This window comes from Corvus hawaiiensis, chromosome 7 (assembly GCF_020740725.1).
Source record: "Corvus hawaiiensis isolate bCorHaw1 chromosome 7, bCorHaw1.pri.cur, whole genome shotgun sequence".
NCBI classification, from domain to species: Eukaryota; Metazoa; Chordata; class Aves; order Passeriformes; family Corvidae; genus Corvus; species Corvus hawaiiensis.
Window position 1 is genome coordinate 30,447,835 of NC_063219.1, and position 17,553 is coordinate 30,465,387.

Sequence of the window (17,553 nt, forward strand, 5' to 3'; positions counted from 1 at the left end):
AATCACACAAGAGAATGGATTAGTCAGAAACTAGACCGTAAGAAGTCTTCTGTATCACGAAGATCAGTTCCTCTCCATGACATGCAACTGTTTCACTTAACATCATTTCCCTTACATGTGTCAAAATGAAGTGATGAGGCACAGGTTTTCACCACAGATGTTATTTCAGTCAGCTTTGATGAAGAAATTGCTCTGGACAATTTCACTTTCATTTTTTTGCAGTAACTTTAGAAATGTAGAACTCTGCTTCATTATTTAGCTCATCTTAGGATGGGAACTCCTGCAACTCATCACTAAAGTCATCACCCAGGGACAGTATATACATTTCCAAGAGCTTTCTGGTCCAGGAAGAAATGCCATCGGCTTGAATCCAAGACTTTCAACAACAAAGCACAGCCACATAGCTAGATTTGAAGCAAGATTGGTCCAGCACTCACAGGTTAAGTAAAGGCTCAAACAGATGAACTCTGCATATTTAGGTGTTTCCCTTTACAGAATGCAAGGCATTCTGCTATAGCAGGGGACCGGATGTGCCTCAGAGGCAGAAAAAAAAAACCTCAAACAAACCCACAAACACTTTAATCCTGTGCTCAGGGCAAAGAGAAGACAGTACTACATTTACTACATTTATTCACCTGCCTAGGTGTTATTGATTAATATGAGCTTCGAGTAGCTAAGCACTATTAATCAACAATAACTTGTTTGCTTATCTTATTTCAATGCTGGATTGCATCTGTACAAGCAGCCCTTCGAAGTGCATCTGTAGGGAGTAAACACCTGTATTACTCCATCAAATGCATATACATGCTTAATGGAATAAGGGCAATCCTCCAGCAATTGCACAGGAATGAACATATAAACACACTTGAGCTCTTGTAAACATGACCACAGAGACCTCTTGTATAACCACAGAGTATTCTCCTTCAGGTTTTTTTCATATTTGCAAAACTGGAAAAGGAAGACTATCTTCTTGGTGGATGTTTCAAGTGAGTAGGTTTTGAATTTTATACATAGTCTAGTCCAGGATTTCAGGAGTGCAAAGTTTTCATCATCACTGCACATACTGTGTGCATACAGAAGGTAGTAACATATCCAGCTCCATTAGCACCAGAACAGTTTCATATAAAGCTTGTGCCCCTCAGTTTTGACAGATGGCTTCCACAGACTATTACAATCCTAACAGCAGCTGTACACCAAGAAGACATGAGGATGTTCAGAAACACTCAGTATTAGCCCTTGTGCAAAAAAAGGGATGATACAATATCATTTTTCTAGATCCATATACAGTTCTCCAGTGGAAAAGAAACTTCTAAGTACAGGGACCATCCAAACCAGAGAAAGCTATTAAGGCTGCTTCTTAACTAACACAAAGAACAGCTTTGATTTAAGGGTCACCAAACAAAACCTATGTACAGTTATTTAATTTTAAGAAAGGGAATCATGTAAGGATGTGGGGAAAAAAAAAAAAAGAAAGAGGACACTCAAAAGGAGCAGTTCAAAAAGCAGGAAGCCTCAGGGAGAGTCAGGAGAGTATTGTAGGGCATAGGTCAGCTCTTAGAAAATGGACTGCTTAAGTCTTTATGGACAGGGAAGGCCGTAAAACATGGCAAGTAAAACGTAAGCAGGAAATTAAAAGGGCTAAAAGACAATCCAAAAATTGCTTGCAAACAAAGATCACCATGCTTGTAAACAGCCCTTGAAATACATCAAGGACAGGAAGCCAGCTAGGAAAAGCAGTACAGCTGCCGGATGATAAAGGTGTATAAAGCACAGATGGGGATGATATAGTTGTAGCAGAGAAGCTCAGGGAATTCTTTACATCAGCCTTTACTGATGAAGTCTTTGGGGAGATTTCCACACTCAATGCACTCTCTGTTGCAAATCTGGTTTAGAGAATAAATAGAGGAACCAGATCAATCTGAAGTAAAATCAGGAAATACCAGACCAAACAAGGAAGCTAGATGCTAATAAAGCACTGAGACAAAACCATTTTCACACAAGATCTGAAGAAACTCAAATATTAATTTAAGGACCACTGGCCAAGGTGTATAAGCCAGAGCTATAGAGAGTCTCTGTACTTGAGGACTCACAGATCCTGCCTGCACAATTTCCAGCTGCAGAAAGGGCTGTGTAGGGAACTTGGAAACCAGAATCTTGCAAGTCTGAATTAAATTATGTGGGAGAGTGAACATTGGAAAGAATAGTGCTTCAGAGGCTTTTTAAGATGCAGAGGAATCAGCAATGCAACTCCTGGGGTCAGTGCTGGGACTGGTGCTACTCAGCATGTTTATCAATTACAAAATTAGATGATTGAGGAAAGTGTTGGCAGGTAGGCTTTACTGTAGGAATTCCTCAAGGTGATATCAATTCTAACTATTTCTACTCAGAAGCTGGAGCCGTCCTTGACAGTTCTCTGAAGCCCTTGGTTCAGTGTTCAATAATAGCAGTCAAAAAAAGCTAGCAACATCATTGGAATCCTTAGAGAACAAGAGAAGGCATTTCTGCCACTTCTCACAGTCTGAGAGTTCCCACAACTTTAGTACTGTGATCTGCTCTCCACATACCAAGGTCGACATTACCAGGGTGTCGAAAAGGGCAACCAGATTGAAATGGAGATACTAGAAAGGCTGGGAGTCCTCGGTTTGGAGAGAAGGCATATATGGTAGATATGACCAAATATAACAAAAAACCCATGAGCTACTAAATGCAGAACTGTTGTTTGTCCAATCCTACAAAACTAGAACAAGGCAGTACTCACTGCAACCAACTCATTTAAATAGAAAGGACCTGCTTACCCAGCAGTTTACAAGCTTCTGGAACTTGCTGTCATGCAAGACTCTGAAGGCAAAGGATGTTCATGGGTTCAAAAAGGGATTAACCAAACTCTGGTCAACAGCTCCATAAATAGACTCTTAAAGGACTAAACAGGTATATGTCCTCTAATATCCTTAACACAAGAGCTGTGGAAACTGGAGATGTGTGGAGAGAAATGGATCTCAAGAAACAGCTGTTGGAGGTTCTCCTGTTAACTTGTCAGACACAATACTGAGCTAACTGGAACACTAAGGCAGTTCAAATGTTATTCATTTTTTAGGTTGACTTAAGAGTTCCCATACATCACACCACTTCCTGAGGATAAGCAATGACCCCAACAAAGGAGCAAGGTGATAGAAAGCAAACATATTCATTACCCCCCATGACAGGGGTGAGATTGGGACAGGGATACAACCAGCAAAGAAAAGGAAATAAAACAATTTAGACCAGGTACAGGTGCCAGAACTTCTCTTATAACACCCTTCCCCTGAAAACACCTTTAACATCTGTACACACAGTACAGTAAGTAATTCTTTTACCCACCCAATTTAATTTTTAATTCATCAAAGTTTCATTTTAGAAGCATTTTTAAATTAACACATCTTTGAAGACAGTAACTTATTTATAGCTCTAAAAATGCAATCAGCAAGGCTGTATTTCCTGTCTTGTAAGTGAAATATAAGCTTGGACAAAAGAAAAAAAAAAAACCCTCACAAGAAATGAAATTACAGCAAGTTTGTTTTCAAGCAAATAAATCCTTTGTTTTAATGTTTAATTTAGTTCATTATCTTGTTACTCATACAACTTTAAAAAATATTTTTGTTTGGTCCTTGGGGAAAAAATTTCTATGCCACGCAGATAAAAAAATTAACAAAGTTTGACAAAGTTGTCTTATTCCTGCCCTTGACACAGTCTGTCTCAAAACCTTACACTTATAAGAAAAACAGCTAGAAAGGATCTAGCACTGAAAAACTACACAGTGAAATCTGTTCACCACAAAAATCATGACAGGCATGAGCAGACGTGAAACATCATGCATTTTTCTCCTTCTCCGCAGTTTAGTGAGAAGCAGTCTTGTTACTACAGTTCCCTACTCCAATATCAATACCCATACACTACTAATATAATATACCTGTATTATAGGTGTATATACCTATAATAAACCCACAAAGGCTCCTGCACAGTGCTCATGAACTGATGAGCAACTTCAAAGAAGGTTACCTCAGCTGTCAAGCAAATATAATATAAAATCAATGTAACACCAAGTACTTAAACTTATTTACACATTTATGTTTACTCTCACCCCCTGAGACAAAGCAAAAAGTGGTAAAGCATTTGCAGTCAGAGGATCCTACATTAAGTTTACGGTCAATAGCATGCGGAGGATGGAATAAGGTCCACACTATTTTACCTGGGGAATTATCTGATCATCTCTGACTGTCCTTGCTGGCAAGATGTCTGCAAGTCTTTAACTTTTGTAACCTCATTTTCTGGCTGTCACTCTGATCCAGTCAGGAAGTGAGCCCCCACTTCTGCTCAGGCTAACCAGGACCACCTCAACATCCACAGCTTTAGCTTGGAAATACCTTGGAAAAGGAGCTGAGTGCTATATCAGGTAAGAACTAAATCGATTGAATGGGAACTAAATACTTCATTAGTTATCTGAGGTGAACTTGATTACCTGACAATTTCAGGTAAATTGAAGGAGCAATGCTTCTGCTGAGTTTGGAAGCATTTTAAGAAAACCCACATGAAACTGACTTTTATTCTGCACAAGATGTGATTAATTGATCAATAAGTAACCCAGTGCCCATGTTCAGGATGACTTTAGCGTGTAACTTGAGCAAAATTCCCCATCGGTTGCAATAAAGCCTTGGTCCCACAGGCCGGGGCTGAGGTAAAATGGCGGGAAGTGCTTTGAAGCGGGCCTGGCAGGAGGTCAGGCCTGCACAGCACCGCTCCTGCCTCCTCACCTGCCCCTCACCGTGAGGGGATTCCCTCCTGGATCCCGACTGCCATCCCACAGGCGCACCTCTAGGCACATCCCTGAGCAGGGCTGAGGGAGTATGGAATGCAAATCCCACCCCTCCCTTGGGAATGCTGGAGCTCAAGACTTCACAAGCCCGCCGCCTCTTCCATTCAAATGTGCTCACTCTACTCACAAGCACAGACACTTTCACAGCAACATGAAAAACTGCTGTACTGCAAAGGAACAGGAAAATGAGTAGGAAGAAGAAAGGGAAATGTAGGAGAAAATGAAACAAACCTTCTTTCACCACTCCCCTGTCTGTGAGAAAGAGGCAGCCAGACATGCACAGGCTCACAAACCAAGACCTCTTCCTAAAAAACCTGCAGGATACATGCTCAGATATTTGCCTGCCTCTTTATATAGAGTTCAGTTAGCACTAAGTGCCTCCAGCTGGTTTCAAGTTACAGCCAGGGGAAGTCGTAGCATAAAATTCCTCATAGCCACCCAAACCATTACTCTTGTATTTTCTTCCATGTGGGGTCATCATACCCCCTCTGGAAAGCTTAGAGGTATGATACCACTGCAGGCCTCTTCAGAGAGAGCTTGACAATGGTGTATTATGAAGCTTGTTGTAACATCCTTTCAATATTCTTAAGGTCCAGTGGTTTAGAGAAGAGGGTCTTTTGTGTCTGCTGTCAGTTCCAGGAAGCTCCTGTCACTGGCATGGAGACTGCATATGGAAAAGAGCTGCTAAATAGACCAGTTAAAAGAATATAGGCCCAGTTTTGCTCCCACGTCACTGAAAACCATGAATGCTGCAACTCTGTTGAGGTCAGAGGAACTGCACTGCTGTGATGTTGGGGGTGAGACACCAGCTGTTGTTTCAAAGCCAGGGCTCCCTCTGCGATGTTCTCTCAGGCTCTGCCCAAGATACACCCCCGAGGCCACCACGGCCACAATGTCAGCTCTCAAACAGCAGCAGCAGCCTCTGCGCAGGCAGGGATCCCCAATCTAACCCACAACAGCTCTGCTGTAAACTTACCCTGCGTGGAACAGAAGAGGTTTCTCGCATCCGAAACCAGGCTGGACTTGAACTAGCGATGAGTCAGTAATGCTTTCAGACATGAAGTACTGACTTTATATCTTCCTCTTCTTCCACCAAAAGGAAGGAAAGCTTATGATCCTAAAAGATCTGAGGTAAATAACCTAAGTAAAGCAGGCCATTCTTGACAAATTTCTCTTTCCTGTGTATTTTAAACACAGCTTGCTTATTGCTATTGGTTTGTAACTTTCCTTTTGGTACAATCAACACTGTAAGAACATAGAGTATATGTCTGACCTAGACTTTGTGAGTGCTTCTTACAGAACGTGCCCTCATACTTTATTCTTTTCACCCAGTCAGGCTATTAATCCTTGTCCAGGATAGATGGTCAGTATTTTGGTTCTGAGGGGTTTTTGTTTGTTTGTTTTTTAATGACATTGATTCCAATTACATGATACAAAACACATGAATGAAAAAACTCTTTACTTCAGTATTTAACAAACTGCTTACACCATTATAAAGAATTAATGGAATTATATATTTCTTCCATTAAGAGACAAGCAAATTCTTATCAGTCAACACTGCCAAAAATATTAGGCAACTACATACATTTTATAATGGGGTATTAAAACAGACATCCTTGTTACTATTTGCACTGCACATTCACATAGTAAATTAGATTGTGACTGTCTTTTAGTAGATATGGAAAATCTCACACCCCTGTCTCACCTTGTTTGTCTATTGTTTTGCACCGGAAGTGTTCATCAGTTTATAGAATTTAGAGAAAGCAACATCACCTTGAAATCAAGTGCAACAATGCCCTGATCAGAACACAGAGCTGGGAGCTCTAGTTCCTCTGGCCCATGCTGCCTGCAGAACACAGCTCTTACAGGCCTCTGCAGCAAACAGGAAACTTGCAGTACTTCCAGGCAGATAAGAAAAGCTAAAAAAGGGATCCTTTCATAATTTGGAACCTCTCAGAGTGCCTGCACCATACCGGGTACCACAGTGTCTCCCAAATCCTCTTTGTAAGAGTATTTGCAACTCGGTTCTTGGTCTCCCCATTACTAATTCATCCTTTAACATTTTGCTGAGGTTAACAATCAGGATAGTGATTTTTGCTGCTTAGCAGTGGTTGCCACTGAAAGCTGGATTACACTGGTTTAGACAGTATATAAAAGGTCTCCGGGTGAAACTACAGGCTTGGTGATCAGATTATCCTTCACTATACAGTTCTAGTATCCTTTTTGGGTACATTTTTTTGGTTCAGATATCATCCTGCCACTCTGCAAATACCTCAGATCACAGGACTGCTGAAGAGTAACAGAAAAAAGCAGTAAAATGACAACTGAGAATAATGATTTTAACCTGCTGTGCAAAAATTAGAAATAAACTGCAGTGGGTGCGTAAAACAGCACACGCTATCACTCACTTTCCTCAGCCAGGATGTCTGTGGACTCTCAGCAATTTATCACATTTCACAAGAACCAGTAACCAGTGATGCACAGGACTGGCAAGTAGAGCAAATAATTCTTCTCCCACAGGTTAGATCTTTTACTTTCACACAGAATGTATGGTCTGTTTGAATCCTTTTGTGATGAAGAAAACAACTGAAAACATCCCTCCGTGACAATTCTGTATCCTGTGGCACACTGGCTGCATCACAAGCCCTAAGAATGCCTTCGGTACCAAGGAACCTATGCATACAAAATGCACTTCAGTCTGAAGAATTAATATGTTGTCAGTGGGTCGTGTTTTTGGCAAGTGAGTGAATTTAATCCAATTACAGCAAAGGTGGTGAGGTCAAGCTGACTCTCAGTAAAGAATCAGTAGAAAGACTATCCTCAAAACAGAAGACACTGCAGCTTGCTAAACTTCTTCAGAGAGCTAAGATGCTGTAGTGAAGTTTAGCAATGCTCTGACTTGTTATAACAAAGGTAAGTGCCAAGAAACTGCTTAGTGCCAGCAAACAGAAGAGGAGAGGGATTCAGCAAGAACACGCTTTGTAAAGCACACTGTAATCCTAAGCACTTAATTGCCTTTGGCAAGAGCTGCATCCCATTGCTCTCTCAGAAGTCGTTTTATCTGCAACTTGATGCTCACAGCTACAGGGATGAATGGAGTGGGGGAGGAGAAGGAACTGGGGGAACTAGTGAGAGAACTACAGTTACCAGTCTGGCTTTGATGAACTACCAAAGCAAAATATAAAAATTACTGGTATGTGCAAGGCCTGATCTGCGTATCTGATGACTCTGAAGAGCTTTCATAGAAGCAAATGAAACCAACTCTCCTCCAGGCCCTCTAAATCACCTACAGAGGCAGGGAAATTTGTTGTAGAGTTACACACCTGTATTTATACTTTAGTATTTACATATGACTGGCCTCACTTTCAGTCATTCTCACTGAACCCATATAGGCCAGTGTGAATCTGAAGGTGTAGCCAAAGTTTGTTTCTTTGCCCTGCTTATAATGCAGCGTTCACAAATATTTTACAATATGTTAACCCCAACTCATTGTTCCCACATAAATGGAAGACTCAAAAGTAAATAATGCACCAAGCCTCTTTAATTAAATAAGGAGTTCGGGGGAGGAGTTTCTGCAGACCCTTTTAAATCTTAAAGCCTGCCAACTGGATGAACAAAAGGTAGATTAGGCTCACATGATAAATCCCAGCAAACCTGAAAAGCCTTTGTTAATAAGTCACTAAGGGAATTTTTCTTTTTCCTCTAGAATTTCTGCTCACCAGAAGTGAGAGTTAAGATTATTCAAGCAGGTTTGGGCTCCAGCAGCATTAAATGGGTATATGCCTCATGGAGCTCTAATCTCCTCATTTCTATAGAGCTCAATTCTCCTTTCATTCCTACTAAAGTAGAACTAGTTATTCCTAGCTTTTATAGAAGAAACAGCTGCTGAAACTTCAGAGACAAAAATGTTCATGAAATTACTTAAGATTTCCACAAAAACTATACTGGAATTCTATATCAGCTTTAGTAACTACAACAACAACAGGAATATAAATGTATTTTCATTTCACTTTGGAATTTCTTTCATGTAGCAGGTTGCTAATGAGCCTTTTAAGTTTCCATTCATGAGTTAGTGTTCAGTAGCGTGTTCACAGAGCCAAATGACATGTTAGTCTGGCAATTAGTTTACTCTTCTGTCTGTAGAGAGGCTTAATGAAAACATTATTAGAGACAGACCTTGCTGTAGCACACTCAATAGACGCTGTACAATTGCTCAGAAAAGACACAGATTTTAGCAAAACCCATACTGTAATCACAGACAACATAGATGATATTTAAAGCTGTGCTAAATTTAAAAAATCTCCAGGTCCATCCTACCTGGATCCATCTAGCTTCACTAGTGAATGCTTTTCAGCACTATAGATTAATCATATCTTCTCTGCATCCAGTGCAGAAATCCAAACAACCTATGTAGCTCTAAAGTACATCATGGAAGCATTCCCATCAGTGAAGGGGATGAAGGCAGCTGTACAAAGCTTGTTAAGATCCTGTTTGGTGTAGTGGATGCCACTGAAAAGTTTAAAAAGTCTACTGCAACAGGTGCAGCAATGCATTTCTAGAGCCATGAGAGAAAGGAGCACCTATCTTCCATTGGACATTAAAAAAAGAAAGAGTAATTTAGCATCAAAAAGAGAAGAGTGTGTTAACCAGCCAAGGGAAGAAAAAATTACCTTCATTACTCCTAACTCACACCTGTGGAATAAAGTTTGGAAAAGCTATTGAGGACAGCTCTGAACACAGTGAAAGCAAACAACCACAGCATGTTTTATTATGCACTTGACAAGTTTATGAATGAGAGGAGATGAGTCTGTCTGCAAAACCAGGATCACTTCCAGCACATGCTCAGACCTGAATTCAAACTACCTAGAAGAGTCCAAGAACCACAGGTGCTGGCTACCAGTTCTCCAGAGTCTAACCAGAAACTTCAGCCATCTCCTTACATGGTTCTCAGATAGACCTGAGCACATTTTCTGGATTTAGACATCCACAGCTTTAAGGCACAGCATTTGGAGCAGTTCTGAACTCTATTTACATCTGCATTTTGTTTTAGGAGGGCTCTGAAAGTAATTTGTAGCTGCTGGTTTATTGTGTTTCTAAGTACAGTGTATTTGGCCTGCATAAGGATACTGGTATGGATTTTGATTGACTGTCAAAATCGGATCATCGTCCAGAGGAAGTCCTAATGAACTTAAAGGAGGAGCCAGGGAGAACAGAGAACACAGAACAGACCAAAAACTGGTGAAAAATTATGCGTCTCTTACATTTAACTTAAGCCAATGGTAATACGTAATCCCACTTTATTTCAGACTTTAAAAATTCTCTTTCAGCCTTATACAAGCAAACCAACAGGACTTCACTGATTTATTTCCTTCATCCTCCTTTGCATCAGGCAGCAGGGCAACTAAAAAGCTATGGACAGATACTTGCAACAGCAGAAGTATCTGATTTATAACTTTCTTTGCAGCAGACCTTTTAAGACTTCCCTACAAGAGCAATAAAAATGGGGTCAGTGATATTAACTGGTGTGGGCCTCCCATGTTTATATAAAATTCTAGCTGTGATGTTTATTAAACCAGGCATTTTCTTTCTGCTCAAGTCCATCTAAAAAGATTAAATGCCATTAATACGTCATTAGGGCATGATGCCTGTCATTCTAGTGGCTGGTCCTCTGGTAGCAAACATTCTCCTACTACAACCAACGAAGTCACTCCAGTTACTTTTGGAGTTAAGACATTTGTTCTGTAGCATTCATTTGCAAAAGGCTAAGGATGGGTGTCACATTAGTGTATCATGAAATGTGTTATCATGAGCACTTTGTTATGAACTGCAGAACACACAGTGACCAGCTACAGAAGAACAGTATCACTTGAGGAAACAGAAAATACTGGATATGTGCCAGATGAAAATTAACTATTCAGTTATTAGTACGGATAATTTTTTGTTTAAAAATGGAAGGCTCCTAAAATGGACTCCTAGAACATAGTTCCAGGAACATCTCAGCAAATATAAAGTGTCACAGGAAGACATATATCATATTTTGCAAATAATAATGCAAGACATTAGCAGAATAAAATAAAATAAAGATGTGTGCAGGGAGTAGGGGGAGGAAGATAGTAGTTCTCTTAGGGATTTAAAATGAGAGAGAAATTACTATTTCTCTTATAGCTCTACTGACAGAAATCGCATTTCCAGCACTCCACAAAGAGGTAGAATAATTTTGTAGTGTCTTAGTGGGGAACACACCTTCTGCATGTCATGTAACTCCACACTCACCCCCCCTCCAAATGCTTGGAAACCCCTTAGAAGAAGGGTGCAGAATCAGGTGTTTGAACTTATCCTCTCAGCCATCCCTTTGTAGGGAGAATAATGCAGCCTTCAAAAAACTTTTGATTCCACTTCCTCGCTCTAGGAGAAGTATTCCTGTGGATTTACTCTACAGAAGACAAGACTAGTGCAAAAAGGTATCTTTAAAGTGTAAGAGGAAGGAAGGATCCTCTGTTTTTTCACCCCTGTTCTCCAGCTTCTGCTAGTCTGCTATGCCACTCCCTTCCAGCCTGAGTGCAGGGAGCAGTGCCAGGCCAGAGTCCAGATGTGCACATACAGGAAAGAGGATTAAAAGGCAAAGAATCCCCAAAAGCATATTGCTCCATAGCGTGGAGGCAGCAGAGGAGTGATTTCCCCGCCTCTGCCAAGTTAATGATTTTAAACATTCATCTCCTTTCCCCATCCTCATGCAGGATGTTTAAGTGCTGTCACCAGGATTTATCCTTCTCTGAGACGCTAAGCATGTTGTGCAACATGATACAAATTACTTTGAGAACCGCAGAAGTTAAAAAAACAAAGTCCCAGCACATACATTTTGTCTGAAACATTAAAGATGTAGGTGTGTAGTGAAGGAACGTTGCTACATGTGCCTCCGCTTATGCACTTCTATATTTGAAAGGCTCAGGAGGCCAAGAGAGAGCCAGAGAGATTATCCTTACAGGCGAGCCTATAAATGCTTGATCTTAGAAATCCTTTGCTACCTGCCAGCAGAGAACAATAAAACTGTAAAAAAACATACATAAAAGATGACAAGTACTTACTACCAGGTTAGCCTGCTCTCGGATGCACTCCGGGAGGGGAGCCGTAGGTGAGCCTGAGCCCAGCTGACGCTCTCGCAGGGGAAGGGACGGGAGCTGGGCTGAGACACCCGCAGGAATCCCGCGGCTCCGGTGCTCCAAGACCAGCATGTGCCCGCAGCTCACGCCGCTGGGCTGGCTCTCTGCAACGCCACTACCTCGTCCCTCCGGAGAAGCAGGTTTCTCTCTTCTCCTTCTCCTCCTCCTTCTCCGCCTACTTCACCTCCCCCTGAGGAGGATGCCGCGGTACCCTCCACCCGTGCCCGCCCACGAGCTTCCCTCCGCGTCCCGGGGCGCAGCCGGCAGAGAAAGCCCCGCGGCTCCGGGTAGCGCTGCCGGAGCCACCTCACCCCGAGCTGCCCAGCCCCGGATCGGCGGCTCCGGCCACAGCCCACCTGCGTCTCGGCTCGGCTCGGCTCGGCTCGGTTGGGCTCAGCTGCTCCGCGCACGCCGGCAGCGGGGGAAGAAGCGGAGCCCGCGGGGGAAGCGGTGCCCGGCGGCGATAGCGCCTGCGGTCGGCGCGGCTGCCTTTCACTCCTTGCCGGCGGAGCCTCACTCGGCAGCGGCCGGGGGTCCAGGGGGAGCCCCGGGCGCGCCAGAGCCAGCGGAGGGAGGGGCACGGCCCAGCACCTGTGGAGGGAGGCTCGCCCAGGTGGGGCGGCTGCGGATGGGGGGCGCCCAGAGCTGGGTGCGGGGTGTATATGGAGTGTGTAGGGGTGCTCATGGGTGCCATATGAGCCGTGCACTGCAGAGCCTGTGGGCATGTGGTGGCTGTATAACGGGCAAATGGGGGTTATAGACCTTGTATCTATGGGGTGCATGTATGGGAAGTGTAGAGGAGCGTGCTTATGCGCTTCCTTGGGACGTGAATGAAATACATATGTGAGATCTGTGTGTGTGTTCTGGAGGAACTGCATAGCTTGCATACAGGGGAGAGCACAGAGGATGTATGTGAAGGTTTGCATGGGATTTGGATAGGATGCCCTAGGGGAGTGCATGTGGGTATGTATGGAGAGTGTAGGGGTCTCTTTGCAGCCCTGCCGTGCGCTGCCCCGGTGGCAGATACAGGGCATTGTCTCAGCCACACAGGGGGCTCAGGACTGCCCTTGCCTCCCCCACCCCCAGGGCCTGCCTAGGGCCCATGCACTGGCACATCTGCCTAGGGACATCCAAATCTGGGGCAGGGGATTTATTTTAATAAACCGTTTACAGTTAATTGTGTTAAGTGCTAAAGTAGTGTAGAAGGAAGAGCAAATGCGAGATGGGGACAAATTGAATTCTCTTCAACAATAAGACCTTAGAACTTCTGTTTTATAATGTGGACCTGAAGACTCTCAAGAGGAAGGTAGGATAGTCACATACATTACAAACTTAAGGCCTTTTTACTCTAATATTTTAAATTTTTTTCATTTATACATGTAAAAAACCCAATCAACTGCCTATCTGAAATGGACTTACAGCCAGATCATAAACATACATAGGGATAGACATACAAAAAGCCCAGGTTCTATGCATAAAGCCTTTCTTTTCTGTCCTCTTACATTCTTCTGTGACACAGGTTGCTGCTAGGTATGTTAATCCATGGTTTTGAACTGCTACATAAAAAGGAAAGCTCAAGCTGTAGAGAACCTGCCTCCTCACCAGGCACTGAGATGCCTCTACGGGTGATGGAGCAAACCACCGCCCAGGCTACAATTCCTTCTCTCCTCTCACTGTTTCATCTCAACAGCCGTCAACGCAGAAGAATGTGGCCAAGATAAGCAAGTCACAGCAAAACTGTTCTTGGCTGCAGTGATGTCAAGAGTTTTGTATTTGCAGAGACCTCAATGTTTTCCATTTTGATTCTGAGGTGAATTTTTTCTGCCATTTATAGAGCACATGTTCTGAAACCCAAGTAGGCTGTACAGGGAGGCAGTGCAGGATGCTGCCTTTTCCTGGTGCATCATTCCTGGTACCTGAGCTCCTGTGAAGGATGAGAGCAGTTACCAGTATGAGTCCATGAAAGGTTATAGCCATCACTTTTGACTTTTTCAGGTGCAGTACAAAGTGAGTGAACTGGGGGGGAATTGCTGCTGCCTCTTCAGGAGGAGGCAGTGATAGTTTTCTTATTCCTAAGTCCTTTAGATTGACTCTCTGTTAGGAGAACAAGATGCTTTTGCTGTTTTAAAGGCTCTGGAACTTTGAAAATAGGTTAATAGAGACTTATTTATTTATTTTTATTTAAACCAGAATCACTAAAAAGGGAATCCTAAAGAAAAGTAATTTTATTGTCAAGGGTTTCTGAGTACCTCAGTCCTCACTTGCTCCATTAGATCTCTCTTCTTGTTGGTTACATCCAGCCAGACTGTTACTCCTGGGATTTTTCCTTCTCAGTGCATGGTTGTGGCATATTCTGGATTGCCAGATGTTTTTCTCTTTATTCCAAAACAAATGGACATACATCCCTGATCATTGGTGACGTGCTTGACTGTCTGTCTATAGTGGATTTCAGATGGCAGTGCATGCACACAGAGTTCCACAGCTACACATCCATTAGCACATGAGCTGTTAAAACCAAGATGCTTGTTGTATGAACACTTGTTTTCTGCAGATAAATGATTATTTGGCATTAAAGTACAGAAAGTACACAAAAACCAAAGAGCCAGGGACAAGCTTGCTTTGACCTTCTCCATGGTCTGACTGAAGACTGTACTGCCAACACCTTTTTGGAAGGAGTTTTCTTCTCAACATATTGAACTGTTAAGAAGATGGTGCTCTGCATTATGCTTATGCTTTTCTGTGCTAATTTCTAGCCTAGACTTCATGAAACCTTTTCCTTGTAAATGTTCTCATGTCTTACCAGTTGGGAATCGCTGCTCTCGACAATCTTGTAATAATATCACTGTCTCTGCTTTCAATTTAAAATGATTGCTCAGGCCTTAAACACTCACAAAGAACAAGGCCCAGTGTTGCCAGTGAACCCACATCTGCCTTCAGCTGAGAGGGAGGAGTAGGAGGCACTTGAATCATGATGAAAGCCACTGAGTTCCATAAGGAGAGCAGACGGTTCCCCTGCTGGGTTTCAAGGGATTGACTCATTTTCAGCAGAACTCATCTTTTTTCCTGTTCTGTTTCGTTGTTTTGTTGGTTTTTTGTCAGGTTTGTTTTGTTGTTGTTGTTGTTTTTTTTTTTTTTTTTTTATTGCACAAGTTAGATCAAGAAGGGAAAAAAAAAAGTGGGGGATTTCCCATCCTAGTAGAAACCAGCATGACATGACACTTTGTGTCCAGTCACAGCTCACCCCCAGAGTCCCTTTGGGACCATTTATCTTCTAGTTGGGCCTTTGTCATAAGAGCCCTCTAGGGTGCTGGAAGTCAATAGTTCCACTTCTTTAATGCTGGTCTTAAATCTGATCAAGCTCAAGATAATGAAAGTTCAGATATGACATTTAATGAATGCTGCTGGCTACAGTAATCCTGTGCATTCTTTACTGGCTGCTTGAGGGTTGTTTTTTAATTGTAAACATCCTCCATGCAGCTGCTCCAGGGACGTGTTTTGGAAACAGAGGCTGGCTGTGTTTAAAGATTTCAATTCATCTTGACCTACATTTAGATTTTTGTAGCTTACAAGCCACGGACTGTAAGCAGCAAACCCCCCATAGAACTTATATAGCTTCTGTAGGGCAGGGCACAGGAAATGAGCGAAGGATGAAGTTACCCAGATGAAGTGTTAGGAAAAGTGAGTTACTGAATCTGAACTACGGGGTTCAGATGATTATCAGGTGATTAGGAGTACAAGGAGCAGCACTGCACAAAGGGAGTAAAGATAACCTCTCCTTTTGCCTTGTGCTTTCTTCCCCATTCATTCTTTCAGTTGCAAACTTTCTGTAAAATCTTCTAGGGTCCTTTCAAGATAAAGTTCAGGAGGTACCTAAACACAATTGTATCTTGATATGTGCTGCCTTCTCACTTAAACTTCTGCTCCAGAAATTGCTTAGGTTTAGGGCTTGTTCCTGATATGATGCCTAATTAAGTGGGGAAACTGCTAGAATCAGATACTTAGGAATTAACTTTATTGGGAAGTAACACATTTGTCCATTTCCCAGAGCCCGTTCTTTCTTTTCTTTCTGACACAAGAGCTTGTTTGGCTTTTTTTTTCAGAATGTAAGCACTCATTTTAAAAGCAATGCAGTTTCTAGCTTCTTGAGATTAGAAGTTAATCTTCTAAAAAGGGAACCACTGTAATATCTTCCCAAATCTGCAGGCAGACTAAATTCTCATCCTCATCCTGCTTATGTCTTTGCTGATTGTGAACACAGAAAGCATTAAAAGCCTGTGATTTCATGCTGCAAATAGAGATTAAGGATGTAAGGAGGGAGGAAGCCAAGAGGTCAGACACTATGTAGTACTAACATCGACATACAACATTTAGGCCAGCATTGGTTTACTAGCTCAGGAGCAAGAAAAATGAATTAGATGTGCCAGCAAAAGACCACACAGGTAGTTTATGCCTATCTGGTGACTTGTACAGGTATCTGAGCCTTTACACTTCTATGATTGATGGGAAAAGGCAGCAGAGCTGTAAGCATTTGGCTGCTGGGGAAATTTCAGATTTGGAAAATCAGCAGCTATTTTATCATCTTGTATTTAGAGGCTGGAATAACATATGCTAGCAGAATAAACAAAGAAAATCTAGCAATTTTATTGATTTTAATAGCAGTTAAAATGCACAACTTGTGTTTCAAACTAACTGACTGTTCAGACTAGCAGACCAAATATTTGGTTGAACTACAAATATTCTGCATCTTCATTTTTCTAAAGCCACAGGTGGTGGCAGAGAATTTCCATTTTCATACACTACAGCATTAAAACCAGTAACTACTTCTGACTGTTGCTGAATGAAATCTGTCAGCAGAGTGCTATTGGTTTTCATGTAAGTTGAGTGATGGATACAGGGAGTAGTTGCTGTGTTATGCAAACAGACACAGAGAAACAGATACCAACTGAAGCTAGGTTGTCCCTGCAGATGAATCATAGAATCATAGAATCACAGAACATCCTGAATTGGAAGGGATAGATAAGTCATCAAAGTCCAGCTCCTGGCCCTGCACAGGACACCCCAAGGGTCACACCATGTGCCCGAGAGCATTGTCCAAATGCTTCTTGAACTCTGTCAGGCTTGGTGCTGTGACCACTGCCCTGGGTAGCCTGTTCCAGTGCCCAACCACCCTCTGGGTGAAGAACCTTTTCCTGATATCCTGATATGTAGGGTACACTGTAAAGACAATCAGCAGAAGGAAAATACTCCCACTCTGCACTGGGCAGTTAGCTTTGTCCTTTTTCATGGAATGGGAACAGCGCCTGCGCATAGGGAAGACACAGCTTTTTGTCCTAAAGCTCTCACTTCAGCAGAGATAAGTTCAAATTTACAGGGGGAGTTTGAGATGAATCAGAGGCTGGAAAAATTCAGCAAATATGCCTATTACTGTTTCTACTAAAGCACAGTTATATTCTGCTCAATAATCTACAGCAGAGAGCTTCCATTACATCTGGAGTTAGCGCCCATTCCTATGCATACAGAGACCAGCCAAGCCAGCTAGAGTAT

The 17,553-nt window shown here is 42.4% G+C and overlaps 1 protein-coding gene and 1 long non-coding RNA gene across 6 annotated transcripts in view; one reads left to right on the plus strand and one right to left on the minus strand.

Moving 5' to 3' along the window:
- Positions 1 to 12,008, minus strand: part of MYLK (myosin light chain kinase) — a 196,322-nt gene extending 184,314 nt beyond the window's left edge. Inside the window, exon 1 of the mRNA XM_048309977.1 lies at positions 11,935 to 12,008. The gene's annotated coding sequence lies outside the window, so the exon portion shown is untranslated. The remainder of the gene's footprint in view (positions 1 to 11,934) is intronic.
- Positions 12,009 to 12,065: 57 nt separating this feature from the next.
- The window catches only part of LOC125328841, a 30,630-nt gene continuing 25,142 nt past the window's right edge, over positions 12,066 to 17,553 (plus strand). For 2 of the 5 annotated variants that reach the window (XR_007204896.1, XR_007204895.1), the window contains exon 1: positions 12,066 to 12,149. This is a non-coding gene — a long non-coding RNA (uncharacterized LOC125328841). The other 3 variants (XR_007204898.1, XR_007204899.1, XR_007204897.1) reach the window with 3 other exon arrangements.